An 18,535-nucleotide genomic window follows, 5' to 3' on the forward strand; every position below is an offset into this window, starting at 1 on the left:
CATGCAATAAAACTTGGACATTTATAACCTATAATGAGGAATCAAAGTCTGTAAATCAGCCCTCTTTATCACTTTTCAGTCACTTCCTCTCTACCTGGAATCCCTGATCTGTTATTTTCTCCCATTTCTCTTCCCTCCCTATCTTAATAAATTACTGGCCTAACTCACCCAGCATGCTCTTGAAATTCATTTCTGCAGCATAGCCAAGAACCTAAATGAAATCCAGTAACGAGGTGGTTCTGAGAGTTTTGCAATTGGCCCTCTACTCTAATTGTACTCGAGCATACTAAGGACTCCCTTCCCAATAATAAAGGGGCCACTAACAGTCCATGGCTGAAATTGACAATAGAGATATGCAAAATATCATCACTGGATTCCCCTACTTCCATGCTTATAAGAAGCAAAGTTCTGGGTGAAAGAGTTTTTAACACCAAAACAGAATTTGTGGAGTCATAAGATATAATAATGTTGGCTGGTTCCTCCTATGTACTATGGATACAGTTACAAAAAAAAAAGAGATTGGGGGGAGTGAGCAGAGCGGGTCCCACTGGCTGTGGAGGCCCGGGCCAGGGCTCGGAGCTCCCGTGACCCGATAGCCTCGCGGAGCCCTGGGATGTGAGGAGGAGGGCAGCGGCGACAGCAGTGGTGGTGGAGAGTCTGGAAGTATGTCCCTCTGGAATGGACTCCATTAGTAATGACAGCTCCAGGGAATTATTTGTGAAGGATTTAAGGCAAAGTCCTCGTCAGGAAGCTGGCCCTCCAGGACAGGTATAGTCATTCCAAAGAGAAGAGCAAACTCCTACTGTTTCAGACAGATTGGTATTTGATTTTGAGTCAAGTGAAGATAAGCCTACTGATGTCTTACCTAGAACTGTATCTGTTCGTCACAATTTAAAAAAGCGTTTTAACAGTCTTTGTCAATTTGATGATGTGGATAACTTTGAAACCAGTCATTTGACTGTAGAATCTTTTAAATTAGAAAGAATTCGCTTTGCTGACCCATTTATAAATCTACACATATCTGAAAATATAGACCAAAACATTTCTCAGGGGAACAAGGACCAAATTAACTTAACACCAAAATCGATTTACCCAGTAAGTCTTAGTAAAACAAAAGAAGTCATTTTAGAGTCTAAATCTGAGCAAACTAAAACTAAGCGTATAGATGCACAAAGAAGAAAACGAGAAAAAAGAAAAGTGAACAGAAGAAGAAAATCAAAGTATATATCAAGATATAAAGGGAACAAGAATGAAAGTAAAAAAACTGTTTCTGAAAAAAAATTGGATGAACTTCTCCATTCCAGTGATGCTTACAATTTTAATTTGGAAGAGGGTATTCACCTCACTCCTTTCTGGCAAAATAAAGAGCGGTGATTCTAAAAGAGAAGAAAGCAACAATGACTCTGAAGTGAGCACCTGTGAGTCATATGGGTAGGAGATGATTCTGATGAACTCTATTTGCCTCCTAAAAATACTTGCAAACACATTCAAAATCTCACCAGCGAACCACTTAGGAGCCCAATCACTCAAGCCACGATCCAAAAGAACAGTAAAATGTACAGAAGAAAAAGAGACCCAGTGTTCCAAGCCAACAAAAACACCTACCAAGAAACTCCTACCAGTGCACCACCTGAAACTCACCAGTCAGCTCATCTTGGCCTGAAGGACATCACCAATGCAGTGAAAATCACTCCTGCAGTGAAAATCAGAAAACTTTCTCTTTCTCCAAAAAAGAGGAAAGAAAGCCCAGCAGCTTCTCTGCATAAACGCAGGTGCACAGCCATTGTGAACTATAAGGAACCCACTCTTGCTTTGAAATTGAGAAGAGGAGACCCTTTTACAGATTTGTGTTTCTTGAATTCTCCTATTTTCAAGACAAAAAAGGACTCCAGATGCAGTTCTAAAAAAAAATGTATTAAGGAAATACAGTGAAGCTTTTGTTGGATGCTGTTGAAATTCATCTGATAACTCTCTTGCTCAAAGAAAACTTTGTAAGATAGTACACCAGTGAGTCGAATTATTGCTGTAGAATATTCTCTTGATAGGACCGTGTAGATCATGAGCATTTCTTCAGAACTACTTAAAGTGTGATGGTTGATCTTAACCTTAACTAACTTTTAATAAAGTTGTGTTTATTTTTTTCTTTTGAATAAAAAAAAAAAGATTAGCTAAAGGCTTTAAATTTGCAATTTAAACACTGCATGGATGATTTGAAAGTTTCTAGGTGTGCTCTGAAGGACAATCTTATCTTCTCTAGCCACAGGCTTAAAATATATAAGAACCAAAACCAGACTCTCATTGTATGAGTGGGAGAGTTACAAAGGAAACAAAATCTTAACCCCATAGGGTTTCTGCAGTTAAAGTGAAGTCATTGATTGGAAAGAAGTGGAGCCAAGATATAATTGGGTTCAAGAATTATGGGATGATGGTAATATTGTTGGGGACATTGGAACTCTAAATTCTGCTTAAACTTTACCAGATAAATCTGTGATGGCCTGCTCTGTGTACACCACACTTAGTCAATCTTGTATCACCCAGACTCCAGCCTGATCCAGGGAGCCCTGACTTTTGTCCACCCTAGAGGCAGGCACCAGCCAAACTCTAGCATGTACTGTCCAGCCACCAGCCTTCCAAACCCTGCATGAAGAGATTAATCCTATCTCACCAGAAGAAAATACAAAGGAATGTCTTGAGTTCAGTAGCTTGCAAGACATTTCTAATCCTTCTCCTTACCCATGATGGCAGCCCCTCTTGTCTTTGAGATGTATTACTAGACAAAAATCAAAACAAGCCTCTAAAGGTGAAACACAAAGAGTGACCGATACAAAGAATGCTATACTCTGAAAGAACTACATGAGTTTTCCAACTTATATAGACAGAAATCAGGGGAATATATGTGGGAATAGATACTAAGTGTATGGGATAATGGTGGAACAAATAAAGTTGGATCACACTGAGTTTATTGATATGGGCTCACTAAGCAGAAATTCTACTTTCAGTGCTTTAGGTCAAGGGGTGGAAAAGGTTCTAACAGTTTGTGTAGGTAGCTGACTGAAACATGGATCGAAAGATGGCCTAGAATATCTGAGGTTGAGCTATCTGATTTGCCCTGGTATACAGTAGAAGATGGAATTCAAAAGCTCAGAGAGATTGGAATGCTGAATGGATTTACCATTTGAGACTTGCCCATCTGAAGCTGGCTAGTAAGATAGGGAATCAATAGATCAATGGAACTTGGCAAGATGTCCTCCTGGAAATCGATAACTCCAAGATGGCTGCTCAAAGACTCTCAGGAGAAATTCAATTCAGAACAAGATTTCCTCTGGGAGCCAGAGACTTTGATATTCTCCCACCCCTTATTTTTTATTCCTCCTGGGGAATTGATGGGTGGGGCAATCATTCAAAAGAGCAAATGTCTGGTACTCCTCCACTACCATTAGCAAAGGGATGGAATAATTAAAGATTTAAAAAGCAAGCACAAAGGCTGAATTCTCTCTCTCTTGCCTTTGGGTCCCTGTTGTTGTCTTCAGCTCTCTGCTCTCACAGTGTCTCCCCACATGAATCAACACACAAGTAAAATCTAAGCATTTATAATCTATAATGGGATATTGTAGCCTATAAATCAGCACACTTTATCATTTTTCAGTCCCTTCCTCTCTACCTGGGACCGATGATCTGTAATTTTCTCCCATTTCTCTTCCCTCCCTATCTTAAAACATTACTGGCCTAACTAAACCAACATGCTCTTGAAATTCATTTCTGCAGCATAGTGAAAAACATAGAAAAAAATCTAGTTACACATCTACCTCATGAATATCCAGAGGAAACATCTGTAACCAGGAATGTGAGGAATTAATTTGCAAGACTAACTATCTTCCCTGAAGAAGTCTATAGTCCAGATATTATGGTAAGTAAGACTATAATGGGATTAGAATCCTTAAACATTATAGGGATGAGCTGATCTTGGTCCAGTAAAACTCAAGTATCAGCAGTTAATGGCTAAAGACAAGGTGGGTGCAGCTACCATAAAAAAGCAGCACTCAAAATAGTCTGAGTTGCATAGGATTTTGGCATTGGCTAATACATCATGGGGTATCTAGAAGTGAAATAGATGGGGAGTCTACTAAACTTCTGGATCTGTACAAACTGAAGAGTTCTAGGTCAAGTGAACAAATCCTAACTCAAATTAAAAATGCAGAGAATCATAGCCCCTAAATCAATTCCCAGACTTGAGACAGTTTAAAGACCCACAGCCCCTTGAATGAGGAGAAGGCCTGGTCCCCTTGGGGAATGATCCTGGTAAACTGCCCAAAATTTATACTATTAATCTTCCTCCCACCTTTCCCCAAGGAGACCATCAGCCTTTTTCAAGAGTAACTGAGCACTGGGGAAAAGGAAATGATCAATTATTTCAGGGATTATTAGACACTGACTCAGAAGTGACATTAATTCTAGGTGACCCAAAACATCTCTGTAGTCCACTAGTCAGAATAGGGGTTTATGGAGGTCAGGTGATTGATGGAGTTTAAGCCCAGGTCCATCTCTCAATGTGTCCAATGGGTCCCTGGACCCATTCTGTGATTATTTCCCCAGATTCAGAATGCATAATTGGAATAGACAAACTCAGTACCTGGCGGGTTCCCACATTGGAACTCTGACTTGTGCAGGGAGGGCTATTATGGTTGGAAAGGCCAAGTAGAAGCATTAAAAATATCCCTACCTAATAAAATTGTAAATCAAGCAATACTGGATTCCTGGAGGGATTTCAGAGATTAGTGCCACCATCAAAGATTTGAAGGATGCAAGGTTGGAGTTTCCTACCACATCCCCATTCAATTCTCCTATTTTGTCTGTGCAGAAAACAGATGAATCTTGGAGGATGACAGTAGATTATCATAAACCTAACCAGGTGGTGACTCCAATAGTAGCTGCTGTCCCATATGTGGTATCACTGTTTGAGTAAATCAACACAATCCCTAATACCTGGTGTGCAGCTGTTGATCTGGAAAACACTTTTTTCTCAATTTTCATTAGTAAGGACCACTGTAAACAGTTTATTTTCAGCTGGCAAGGCCAGCAGGTTAGTATTACTGTCCTGCTTAAGGGCATATCAACTCTCTAGCCCAATTTCAAAATATTGTCTTCAGGAAACTTGATTGTCACTCCCTCCCATAAGACATCACACTGGACCATTTTATTGATGATATCATGTTGATGGGACCTCTGGAGCAAAAAGTAGCAATGACTTTAGACTTATTTGTAAGGCATTTGCATGAAAGAGATGGGAGATAAATCCAAGAAAAATACAGGGGCCTTCCACCTCAGTGAAATTTCTAGGACATGTTGAGAAATTCCTTCTAAAATGAAATATAAAGCTGTTGCATCTGGCCCCTCCTATGACCAAAAAAGAGGCACAATGCTTAGTTAGTCTCTTTGGATTTGGGGTTGCTACTCTGGCCCATTTACTGAGTGCCCAGAAAAGCTGCTAGTTTTGATTGAGGACTGGAAAAAGAAGAAGCTCTGTGACAGGCCCAGGCTACTGATTGGGCTGCATTACCACTTGAGACATCTGATCCTGAAGACCCAATGGTGCTAGAAGTTTCAGTGCCAAATGAAGATGCTGTCTGCAGCCTTTGGCAGGTCTCTATAGGAGAATCACAATGAAGACCCTTAAGATTTTGGAGCAAAGCTCTGCCATCCTCTGCAGATAACTACTCTCCTTTTGAGAAATAGCTTTTGCCCTGCTACTGGGTCTTAGTAGAGACTGAACATTTAACCATGGGTAATCAAGCTACCATGAGGCCTGAATTGTCAATCATGAGGTGGTTATTGTCTGACCCACAAAATCATAAATTCCATCATAAAGTGGATGTGGTATACAAGATAGGGCTCTAGCCATCCTGAAGGCTCAAGGAATTTACATGAGGAATTAGCCCAAATGCCCATAGTCACAACACTTGCCATGTTACCTTCTCTCTGAAACCACATCTTTGTCCTCTTGGGGAGTCCCTTGAAATCAGACTGAGGAAGAAAAAATTAGGGTCTAGTTTACAGATGTCTCTGCACAATATGCAGGTACCACCTGAAAGTAGTCAGCTGCAGCACTGTGGCTCCTTTCTCGGGCATCAGTGAAGGATAGTGTTGGGGGTTAATCATCCCAGTGGGCAGAACTTTGAGCAGTGCACTTGGTTGCTCATTTTGCTTGGAAGAAGAAATGGCCAGAGGTGCATTGTACACTGATTCATGGGCCATTTGCCGTTGGTTTGGATGAATATACAGGGACTTGCAAGGAACATGATTGGAAAATTGGTGACAAAGAGGACTGTGGAAGGGGTACATGGATAGACTTTTCTGAGTGGTCAAAAAACATAAAAATATTATGTCCCACATGAACACTCACCAGTGGGTGACTTCAGCAGAGGAAGATTATAATAAAGGGGATAGGATGACCCACTCTGTTGGAAAATGCTCAGCCTCTTTCCCTAGCCACTCCTGTCATTGCCCAATGGGCTTATGAACATAGTGGCCATGGAGGTAGGAATGAAGGTTATTCATGGGCTCAGATACATGGACTTCCCCTCACCAAGGCTGACGTGGCTACTGCCACTGTTGAGTGCCCAGTCTGCCTGCAGCACAGACCCACACTCAGTACCCAATATGGCCTTATTCCACAAGGTGACCAGTCTGAGACCAGGTGGTAAGTTAACTAAATTGGACCACTTCCACCATGGAAGGGGCAGTGATTTGTTTTAACTGGAATTGACACATATTCTAGATTTGGTTTGGCATTTCCTGCAGGCAATGCTTCTTTCAAAACTACCATCTGTGAACTTATCAAATGTCTTATCTATTGACATGACATTCCACATACCCCTGCCTCTGATCAAGAAACCCATTTCACAGCAAATGATGTGTGGGAATGGCCACATGCCCATGGAATTCACTGGTCTTACCATGTTCCCCATAACTCTGAAGCAATTGGATTAACAGAATGGTGGAATGGCCTTTTGAAGACTCAATTATGGCACTGACTATATGGCAATAACTTGCAAGGCTAGGACAATATTCTCCAGAAGGCTTTATATGCTCTAAATCAGTGTCCAGTTTATGGTTCTGTTTGTCCCATAAACAGAATTCATGGGTCCAGCAATGAATAGGTGGAAATGGGAGTGTCACCACTCACTACTACCTCTAGTGACCCACCTTGAAAATTTTTGCTTCCTGTCCCTGCAAACTTAAGCTCTGCTGGCTTTCTCATTATAGTCCCAAAAGGAAGAGTGCTGCCACCAGGAAACACAAAATGATTCCATTGAACTGTTAGTCAAGACTGGCACCTGGTCACTTTGGACCCCTCTTGCCTCTGAGTAAACAGGCAAATAAGGGAATTACTGCACAGGCTGGGATTATTGAACCTGAATATCAAGGGGAAATGGTACAGCATCTTCATAATGGAGTAAAGAAACGTTTGCCTGGAATACAAGAGATCCTCTACAATGTCTCCTAATACTGGCACACCCTGTGAATAAAGTCAATAGGAAATTGCAATAACCCAATCTAAGCAGGACTAACAATGACCTGGAATCTTCAGGAATGAATGTTTGGGTCACTCCACCAGGCAAAGAACTACAGCCAGCTGAATTGCTTGCTGAGGGTAATTGGAACATGGACTAGATAGTGGAAGAGGTAGTGATCAATATGAACTCTGATCATGTGACCAGTTACAGAAATTAAAACTGTAATGGTCATGAATCTTTCTTCCTTGTTTTGTTATGAGTATGATTGTATATGTACACAAAATGAATGTCTTTGTTTTCTTCCCCAACCTTTTCCCTTATCATATGACAAGTTGTAACAGTTTCATATCATAATATTTGAGGATTTCAATTTTGAATTAATATTACCAAAGGACATTCACCCTATTCTGTAGGGAATTAATACATTTCTGGTTGTATGAGGAGAGTTGAACATTGTTATATATATATATATATATATATATATATATATATGCATGTCTGTTATTGTTTTTACTTAGAGACTAGATATGGTTTAAGGTAATGTCTATGGTCACTGAGTTGACAAAGGTGGACTGTGATGATTAGGCTAATGTGTCAGTTCAGCTAGGTAATTGTGCCCAATTATTTAGTCAAGCAAGCACTGGGCTAAGTATAATACAGGGCATTTATGAACTTTAGTCATCAGTGAGTTTACTACATAGGTAGCTGAGTATGTCTACATCAATCAGGGAGATTGCCAACAGCAATGAGTGAGGCTTTATCTAATCAGTTGAATGCCTTAAAAAGGAAAGTGATTTTACCATTCAGAGTTTCCTTTAGCTCTTCTTTGGACAGCCAACTTCTCAAACCTCATCAAAGACCTTCCTTGGACTTTCATTGGAGAACCTAGTTTGCAGCCTGCCTTCAGAACCTGGACTTGTGCATCCCCACAGTCATGTAAGAGACTCTTAGAAAATATAGTCCTATTGACAGATATCTCCTGTTGTTTCTGTTTCCCCAGAGAACACATGTTTTCTCCCAATAGGAGCTGGCTGTAATGCCAACTGTGTAAGTTCTGCTTATTTCACTCTGATATATCAATTATTTCTCCACTTGATATAGTCTTTACACAGTCAGCTTGCAGCAGCACTGTTGGTCCTTGTCAGGAAGCTCCAGTGTTTCAGCTGCTTGTTGCATAGTGCTGTTTGGCACTGTAAAACTGAACAAGTCTGGAGGCAATATCGAACAATTGCCAGCTGGTAGGGTCACAGGAATTTGAAGCAGCAATATACTTCCACTTACTTGAGGAGCATAATCTTAGTTGGCAGAGAACTTTATTTTTTAAGGGGTTGTAGTGAGCATTCTAGCCAATAAATCAAATGGAGAGACACTATACATAGTGTATTAGTCAGCCAAAAGGGTGTTGATGCAATGTACCAGAAAGCTGTTTGCTTTTATATAGTGTATTTATTTGGGGTAAAACCTTACATTTACAATGACCTAAAGAGTCCAACTCTAGGTACCATAAGAGGTACTTTCTCACCCAAGTCTGTTGCCACGTGTTGACGCAAGATAGCAAGTAACATCTGTTACTTACCATGTAACACGCCTTGCCATTCCCTCTTAAGGCTCCATGGGTCAAGCTTCTTCTGATCGCAGCTGTAGGCTAGCAAGGGACTCATTACTCTTCCTGGGGCCCATTTTTTCCAAGCTCTGTAGTCTTTAGAGTGTCAACTGTAAACTCTCAGCTGGATGACTCAGCTCTCCTACCAAGGCCACAGATCCACTTCTGTGCCTTTGGAGCTTTTGCTCTTTTCTCAATTATCTGTTTGTTTTATGTTCTTGATTGAGCATATAGCTTAGCAGGAGGGTGGGGACTCATCCCTGGATGCCATAATGTTGTGGTTGAATCAACACCCTAATCTTAACATAATTTAATGAAAGGCATCTCAGCTGAAGCAAGTAAAATCAAAGGGTATCACACCCAGAGGAACAGATCAGTTGGAAAACATCATCTCTCTTTTTGGAATTCATAAATAATCTTGAACTGTCATACACTGTACTGGGTTCCTGGTTTACATGCTCAAAAGAGTTTGACAAAGCTGAAGTTTATCCCTTTTTTGTGTGGCCTTTTAAGTAGTGTTTAGTCTTGTAAGGTACCATTGGTAGCTGAAGTTGAGAACAGTTCTTACAATTGCATGTGATAAAAATTAGGTTAGAATAGTTTATAGGAGTACCCAATGCTCTAGCTATGAACCATGTTCTGGCAGCCCGATGAGGACCACTGTTTTGCATGGCCACAGGCTGCTCATTTTGTGGGAGCGGAGTAGATTATTCAGATATAGGTCAGAGCATTTGCCTCTTGATTCCAGGTGGAGAAGTTGTTTCTGTGACATATAACATCTCTCAAATAATTAAAACTATGAGTAATAACATTATACTGTTATTCTGCAGAAAACATGGTTAAATCTTTGCAAAAATTGTTAAGCATTTATGTGAATATTAAATTTACACAACTTTGATTAACAGAAGGCTAGACAACCCTTTTTAGTTTTTACAACACTTTTAAACACATTTTAGTTAGCATATCAAATTAAATGAACTTAGCTATATTGATTACTTCACCTTTTTTACAAGGTAAAATAACAAATCTTTTGCAATAGCTTGAAATAAACCAATACTTTCAAGAGTTTGAATTTGAGAAAAAAAGTGTTAAAAGTCATTATGTTTGAGCGTTATGTTCTTTTAAAAGCAAGAAAACATTTTTCTACACAACGAAGTACAAAACAAAGGTATAAAGTGCACAAAGCTGTCTTGATAAAGCAGACTCTGCTTTGTATAATGATTATTCAGGAGAAAATTTGTTACAAACTTCCATCAAAACAGAAAATGATCTAAGAGTTTTGTTACTTTAACAGAGAGAAAACCAAAGTTTAGATTTGTGTCAACATAAAATTGACAATTAGATTATTAATTACTCACATTTTAAGGTGGTTACAAGGTTTAAATTGGTGAATTAGAGGACAGGTTAGGATTCTTAATTTCCTGGCCTAGGAGATAAGTGTTTTAGGCTAAATTGCATTTCCTTATCATGTCACACTAAGCTCTTTTACCAAAGATCCCTCAAAGGGCAGAGACCTGAGGGGCTGGGTAGGTTAAGAAGTTTAGGAAAATAATTTTTCCTTTTCTGAAGTTGGTTTTTAATCCCCTTTTCCTAACCTCTGCAGGAGATGTCTTCCTCATCTGTTTTTACTTGTTTTTTTTTCATTGTTTTTACTCTTTGCCAGCTGTTGTTTTTTGCTCATTGTCTGCATTTTGTCCATTTGGTTTTCTTAGGAGACACCAGGAAACAAAGCCAGGACCTCCCATGTGAGAGGCTGGTGCTCAACTGCTTGAGCCACATCCATACCTGCTCATTTGTTTTTGCTCATTGTCTGCTCATAATTTTGCTCATTGTTTTTTCTCATTGTATGATTGTGGTTTTTGTTCATTGTCTGCTTGTTGTTTTTCCTCAATGCCTGCTCATTGTTTTGTTTTGACTTCTTAGGAGGCACCAAGAACTGAACCTGGGATCTCCCCTGTGGGAGGCAGGTGATTGACTGATTGAGCCATGTCCATTCCCCCACAATAGTTTTTATTTTCAGAGTTCTATCATGCTAAATTTTTCTAATCTGTACTCCAGGAATATTTATTTACCAGAAAGTGCTTTTTTAACTTTAGGCATTTTGAATAGACTTCTTTTAAGGTATTTTTATTAATTTGATATCACCATTCTGAGATGTAAAAATATGCACTGAGGAAACAGGCAAGCACAGATAGGGAGTTAGACACAGAAAAACACAACTTACTACTGTAACATAAAATAGCCATTCTCTTACAAGTTAAGTTTAACTGTAAAGTAGTACTATATTCAAAAGATTTATTTAAGGGTTAATTTTTATTACTTCAGCCTTTACTGTGATAACACAGTTTTGCACAAGATTTTTTTTTTTTTGGTTATTGACTTTTAACTAAATTGTTCCCAATTCTTTAAAACACAGTCTACATGTTTAAACAGGGAAAAATAGTTAGCATTACAAAGATAAAGGCAGTCTTTAAATGTCCATAAACAGTGGAAAAATAAGTTCAGAATGACTACCACAATAGCAAGTTTAAGATAAATCCCCTCAGTTATAGCAATTTCAGATGTTATCCTTTTGCTGTTTTATAATATAAAGGCATCTATGTAATGATCTTGTCTTTACTATTACAGTTTCCAGTGTAATTTTAGTTAATAAAAATTTAGGTACTAATTAAACAATTAAAACTATTTTATTAGTAACAGTAATGTTGCCAAAGTTTCCCACTCTTCTAGCAGTTGAACTAATCCCATGTGTTTTTTTCCTTATACATTAAATTCAAATGCGAGATAGAATTGAATTTTAAAGACTTATTTTTTAGGTTATCTTTCACAGTAATTTAATGCTTAACAGGTGAACCCAAAACTGAAATATAAGATCCTAGACACGAACAGACTGACAAAGTTAAAGTAAACCTTGATTAGAACAAAAGAATTTCACGTACTTATGTGGCAAGGGATAGGCTCAAGTATTGAATCACTTTCATGAGGTTCCCAGTGTAACTTGCAGCTCTGGTCCTCAAGAAATACACTGGGCAGCGGCTAGACACAGTGTTCATCATCTCAGGGAAATCCTGATCCTAAAAAATAAATGAATTGGGGATGCATTTTCATTAGCTATGATTTGCAATGTTTAAAATCCTGAAGGAAGCCTTTAAAAGCTTAGTGCTTGAAGCTATACTACTTATTCTAGAGGGAATAAGTTTAGTAAATGGTCTATGTATTGATTCTCCATTCGTTCTCATTATCAGGCATGAACAGAGATGAGAGAGGTCTGAAGTGGCAAGTAAGGAACTGGCAAGTGGCTTCTAATTTGATTAAAATATTAACTATCTTACCTGTCATGTCAAGGGTCATCTGCGTCTCCTCCAGGTTGATGGCTTGCTGTGTTGTCTGGGGAGCCACACATGATACAGTCTTCTTCTGTACCACAATGGGGCAAGACCCCAGTGGGTTCTGGTTACAAAGGACCTTAGTCCCAGAGGCCTACAACTTTGCACCAAAGTAGGTTCCTACTGAATTTTGGGTGACCATGAATTTTACAGGGTGCCTTCAATAGTGGCAGCTAAAATGTTAGCTACTTCTGAGATTTTGCTTACCCCTTCTTACTTGCTTTCTCTTTGTGGTATGGTTTCAATTGTTGAAAACTGTGAAGGCTGTTTTTAAAATGGATTTAATGGGAGTTTGGGGACCAAAAGAAAGTTTTTGTAGATTTTAACAGACCTCTAAAGCAGACTGGCTAATAATGTGAGTTTCTAGGCGGATCTGTCCTTTCCTGGAGTTAGGATATTTTTGTTATATCTCTGAGTGATTTCCCTAAGCTTATTACAATTGACCTGTTGGTAGTGCATTTCCTCACCTCTTTTAGGAGACATATAGCTCTCAGATCTGCCTGTTCCCTCCTTCTACTTACACAGGTTTCACTGAAATTAAGTACCCCATTAGCGGTTACTTTTGGCCATTCTATAACTTGTACTGTGGCCACATGGTGTGGCAAGAAAAGATAGGATATTTTTTCCTCTTAATGGAAAAGAATGTCTAATTTTTGAGAACTTATCTCAGTGGGGAGCTTGCTGGTAGGCTACAGTCTATGCTCATCATTCTAGGGAGAAATGGGAGAAAGTTTTTCACCTACATTGGTATTCCAAACCCCAGGCTGACTGAACTTTCAGCTTCCAAACTCAAGTGCTCAAGTTGCTTAAGCACTTGGAGATGTGTGGAGCTGGCCTCCAAACCAAAATGCCCAAGTTCCTTAAACTCTGGGGGATGTTTGGAGATGACCCTCTGAATTTCTGCCCCAAGCACTGCAAAGCCCCTGCTTCTGGGCATTCCTGGGGCAACCTAGGATGTGGGAAATGTCCAGACCTAGGTTCTGGACCAAAACTCCCAAGTGAAATTTTTCCCTAGAAGGAAGGTAAGCTCCTTCAGCTTGGTTATTGTCTAAATTGCTAGAGACTGGAGGTCAGGGACCTGGCTTACAAGGGAGCACAACTTTTCTACAGTCCTTTTCCAAATTGCAATAGATTTTTAAAGATAATTAGGACATAAGTTATATTTCAAGAGATGGGCCCAGAATTGGAACAACAGGGTAAGGAAATGGCCTAACATTGATTTTATAACCTCTTGGGGGAGTAAGTGTGCAGAAATAAAAAGTGGTTTAGGATGAGATGGATTACCTGGTCTCCTATGCTCCCATTGGACTCCTATTTGGATAGGGGAATGTCCCGAGTCAAGTTCCTAAGATTGTGTCATCAGCCAACTAGAGTCTTCTTGATCTACGTGATGTAGGGGCTGGCCCCTAACATCTGAAGAGGGAGCCAACAGACTCTATGTGAACCAAAGTTAAGTCATTTGAGGTCACGTCTGAAGATCACAACAGAAATGGAGACATATCTATGGACAGACACACAAAGACAGACTTTGGTTAGCAACCAAAAACTCATCAGTCTCATTGGATGGAGAAGAGTGTACCCTAGATGATTATCTCCTTGCTGGCTCACCATGAATATGTTATCAGAGACAATGTCTAGGCTCCTGATTTGTCACAAGAAAGAATTCAAGGATGAGGCACCCATATATCAGGTAAGAAGATAATTTATTGTGGGGTAAAGCCAAGAAAAACAGAGTTCACCCTCAGAATTGAGGGAAGTCATTCTTAAGGGTGAGAAACACGGAGTTCTGTCCTGAGGTCCCCTGATTTATGGAGGAAGAGGACTCCAGGTCTATGTTGACTGGTATATTTAATTCTTAGCAACTGAAATCTATTGGATGACTTGATTTGCTTTGCTTTAGGGTGTGGGTTTGCTGGCTGGTGGTGATTGGCTTCTGGCTGCTGTCCGTGAGCTCTATAGAGCATGTTCACCAGTGGTGATTACTCTTTGGTCACTGTTCACAAGGTTTGAGGTAGTCTGAAAGCTAGGTGTGTAGTGGTAGTTCTCCTGCTGTCCCTTCCCTCTTTCCTAGCATAATGACATTGCTGGCTGCGTTCTGATAAGCCCTTGGGTGTGGGCTCTAAGATGTTCCTTTCTAACTTGTTTGTGTGAGTCAGCAGGCTGATGTAAATAAGCATGCCATTTCCTCAACCTGTGTAAGCAAGGAAACCATTTCCTTAATTTCTCTTTTTGTGACTTATTAAATTTTTTGTCCCCTTCCTCCTTAGCTCCTTCTTCTATCCTGCCTCATTATAGTTTATATTATGGTTTGCACTTTATCCTGCCTACTTTTATATGTTTTTGCAAAATGTATAATGACCTGTATCCATCATTGCAATATTATTCACACCATTCCATTGTCTCATGTTGCACCTATTCTTCCCTCTTCCTCTCCTCAGAATCTTTGGTGAATGCAGCCTTGATATCAATGTTACAAATTACTCCTTTACTGGAATAATAATGTCTTCTTTAGAACAAAGCTTCATTACCCCTTATGTTTGATCATTCCACAATCTTGAGTATTTGGGGATGGTGATGCCCACTCTGGTTTTGATTGAGAGGGGACTTAGATCCTATGTAACAGATGGGTGCAACTGTCTTGCTTGCAGTTGTAGATACTCTCTCTTTTATGGGATGGGCATTATCCATCATTATCATTTTCTTCATTGTCCTGGGTAAGTCTGATGAACTGTAGAGTAGGTGTTGGCTGCAACTCTGCTGAGATATAGGGCTCAACTGGCATATGAACAGATTGAAGATTTAAGTCTCTGGGACAGATGTTTAATGGATATAGTGTTAATTATAAGTTCAAATAAAGGGGACATCAGAACCACATGTAGGAAAATTATAAATGAGACTAACTCCAATATATTGGAGGATGGGTTTTCATATATTGCAATGAAGGTCAGGTGAAAGTGTGCTGAATTCCTGGGGTTGTTTGCCTTGCTTAAAGTGTCCAGATGTCCCTAGAGCCTTCAGGAACCCCATGATTGAGGTACTGTTCATTGTGGAGGCCAGTAAGATCCTCTTAAGACATGCATAAGCATAACCTCTGTAATGACCTCCTGCCTTGCTTTGAAATTTCTTAGCCATAAAAACTCATTTGTCTTTAATATTTCTCCTTTTTTTGTCAAGATCTCTTTCCAAATAAATCACTAGTTGAAGCTTGGGAATAATCCTTCAGTGCAGGGAATCATGTCCCATGCCAGTGGGATAGTCGTGAGTGTATATGCTGAGTGTGGCTTAGAGAGAGGCCACATTTGAGCAATGAGGATGTTTTAAGGAAGCAACTCTTAGATAATATACAATAATAGGCTAAGTTTTAATTTCAAAAGGACAAGCTTCATAATTAATTATAAGCATCAATGTCAAGGGACTGGCATATAGATCTGTTTTCCTTTGCTAGGCACTGTCCATGCACTCTAGAGTTTCTTGCTACTCTATTAGAGAATGTAGCATGACTCATCAGGATTGGAATTCAGTATTTTTGTGGTTATTGTTTGGGTCTCCACCCACCAAGATGGCACCACATGACAAATTGAACACATTTATTATTTTTTAAATGTTATAATAGATAGGGTAGAAATTACATATCAGTGAGTCAATCAATCTGTCAAGAATATATAACTACTATAAAAATTTTTGTATCGAATCACAGAGTCCCTAAATATATGAAGCAAATATTGGCAAAATTGAAAAGGGAAATTTGTATAATAATAATTGTCCTATAAAATTAGTCATAAAAGGCTCTCTGCCCCTTCCCGTTCGACAGACAGCCGCAGCTCTTCGCGCAGCGCCAGCCGCATCCCTGAGACAAGATGGTGAAGATTGGAGTAAACGGATTTGGCCGTATTGGGCGCCTGGTCACCAGGGCTGCTGTGAACTCTGGCAAAGTGCAGGTTGTTGCCATCAATGACCCCTTCATCGACCTCAACTACATGGTCTACATGTTCCAGTATGATTCCACCCATGGCAAGTTCAAGGGCACTGTCAAGGCTGAGAACGGGAAGCTTGTCATCAATGGGCATCCCATCACTATCTTCCAGGAGCGAGACCCCGCCAACATCAAGTGGGGTGATGCCGGTGCTGAATATGTTGTGGAGTCCACTGGTGTCTTCACGACCTTGGAGAAGGCTGGGGCTCACTTGAAAGGTGGCGCCAAGAGAGTCATCATCTCTGCCCCTTCGGCCGATGCCCCCATGTTTGTGATGGGCCTGAACCATGACAAGTACGACAATTCCCTGAAGATCGTCAGCAATGCTTCCTGCACCACCAACTGCCTGGCTCCCCTAGCCAAGGTCATCCATGACAACTTTGGCATCGTGGACCACTGTCCACGCCATGACCACTGTCTGCCACCCAGAAAACTGTGGACGGCCCCTCCGGGAAGCTGTGGCGTGACGGCCGTGGGGCTGCCCAGAACATCATCCCTGCATCTACCGGCGCTGCCAAGGCGGTGGGCAAGGTCATCCCAGAGCTGAATGGGAAGCTCACTGGCATGGCCTTCCGCGTCCCCACCCCCAACGTGTCTGTCGTGGATCTGACCTGCCGTCTGGAGAAAGCGGCCAAATACGATGACATCAAGAAGGTGGTGAAGCAGGCATCAGATGGTCCCCTGAAGGGCATCCTGGGCTACACTGAGGACCAGGTTGTCTCCTGCGACTTTAACAGTGACACCCACTCTTCCACCTTTGATGCTGGGGCTGGCATTGCTCTCAACGACCACTTTGTCAAGCTCATTTCCTGGTACGACAATGAATTTGGCTACAGCAACAGGGTGGTGGACCTCATGGTCCACATGGCCTCCAAGGAGTAAGAGCCCCTGGACCACCAGCCCCAGCAATGGTTGAGAGGAAAAGTGGCAGCTGCTGGGGAGTTCTGACCCCAACCTGATCCCCCAACACTGAGTACCACCATCCGCCACAGCTTCCATCCCAGACCCCCTGGAGAAAGGGAGGGGCTCAGAGGGCCCTACCTTGTCGTGTACCATCAATAAAGTATACTGTACCCAGAAAAAAAAAAAAAATTAGTCATAAAATTCAGTACACCATTTTAATTAATAGTTATGACATCTAAACAGAGTCACAGGCTAACAGAAGACTTGAATATTACCATAAACCAATTAGCTCTAATTGAGATATATATACATATCTCACTCCACCAAGTGCAAATTCATATTCTTCTCAAGTGCACAGGATAGATCATGTTAAGTTCACAAAACAAGTCACATTTAATTTAAATAGATTAGATCATATAAATCATGATTTCAAACCATACTGCAATGTACCTAAAATCAATAACAAATGGAAAGCTGGAATATTAACAAATATGTACATATTAAATAACACACTCCCTCACTGGGTCCATGAAACAATCACAAGGGAAATTAGAACATTCTCGGATTTTAATGAAAATAAAAATGCAACCTAACAATATTCATGTGAAAAGGCTGTTAACAGAGACATTTAGAGGAATAAATGCCTACTTCAGAAAAGAAGAAATGTGTCAAATCAATAATAAATCTTGATATCTAAGAGTAACTTAATTATGAAGTTAGGAGTAGGAAGAAATAATAACATTTGTAGGGAAAATAAATGAAATAGTAGATAGAAAAAAATATTGAAGGAATCATTGAAAACATGAATTGTGTCTTGGAAAATATCAATAGATTGATTAATGGCAGAATGACCAAACAAAGTTTCAAAACACTTAAATGAAAAATGAAAGTAGGGACATTACTAATGATCATTCAGAAATTAAAAGCATTATAAGGGAATACTTTACACAATAGTTTGCCAACTAATAAAACAATCAGGATGTAGTGGACAGAAACATACAACTTACCCAAACAACTTATGAAAAATAGATCTCAACAGAGAGGTATAAAGATTAAAACTGTTGTCAAAAGCCTCCCAACAAATGAAGTCCAGTAAAAGATGGCATCCTTGGTGAATTCCACCACACATTCAAAAAATTACTAATATAAATTATTC

The 18,535-nt window shown here is 40.0% G+C and overlaps 2 pseudogenes; both read left to right on the forward strand.

Annotated features, from left to right (window-relative positions):
• The first annotated feature begins 329 nt into the window (after positions 1-329).
• On the forward strand, positions 330-2,036 carry LOC101412541 (shugoshin 1 pseudogene; annotated as a pseudogene).
• A 14,257-nt stretch (positions 2,037-16,293) lies between these two features.
• Positions 16,294-17,392, forward strand: LOC131278273 (glyceraldehyde-3-phosphate dehydrogenase pseudogene; annotated as a pseudogene).
• The last annotated feature ends 1,143 nt before the right edge of the window (positions 17,393-18,535 follow it).

This window comes from Dasypus novemcinctus, chromosome 4 (genome assembly GCF_030445035.2).
Source record: "Dasypus novemcinctus isolate mDasNov1 chromosome 4, mDasNov1.1.hap2, whole genome shotgun sequence".
Taxonomy (NCBI): Eukaryota; Metazoa; Chordata; class Mammalia; order Cingulata; family Dasypodidae; genus Dasypus; species Dasypus novemcinctus.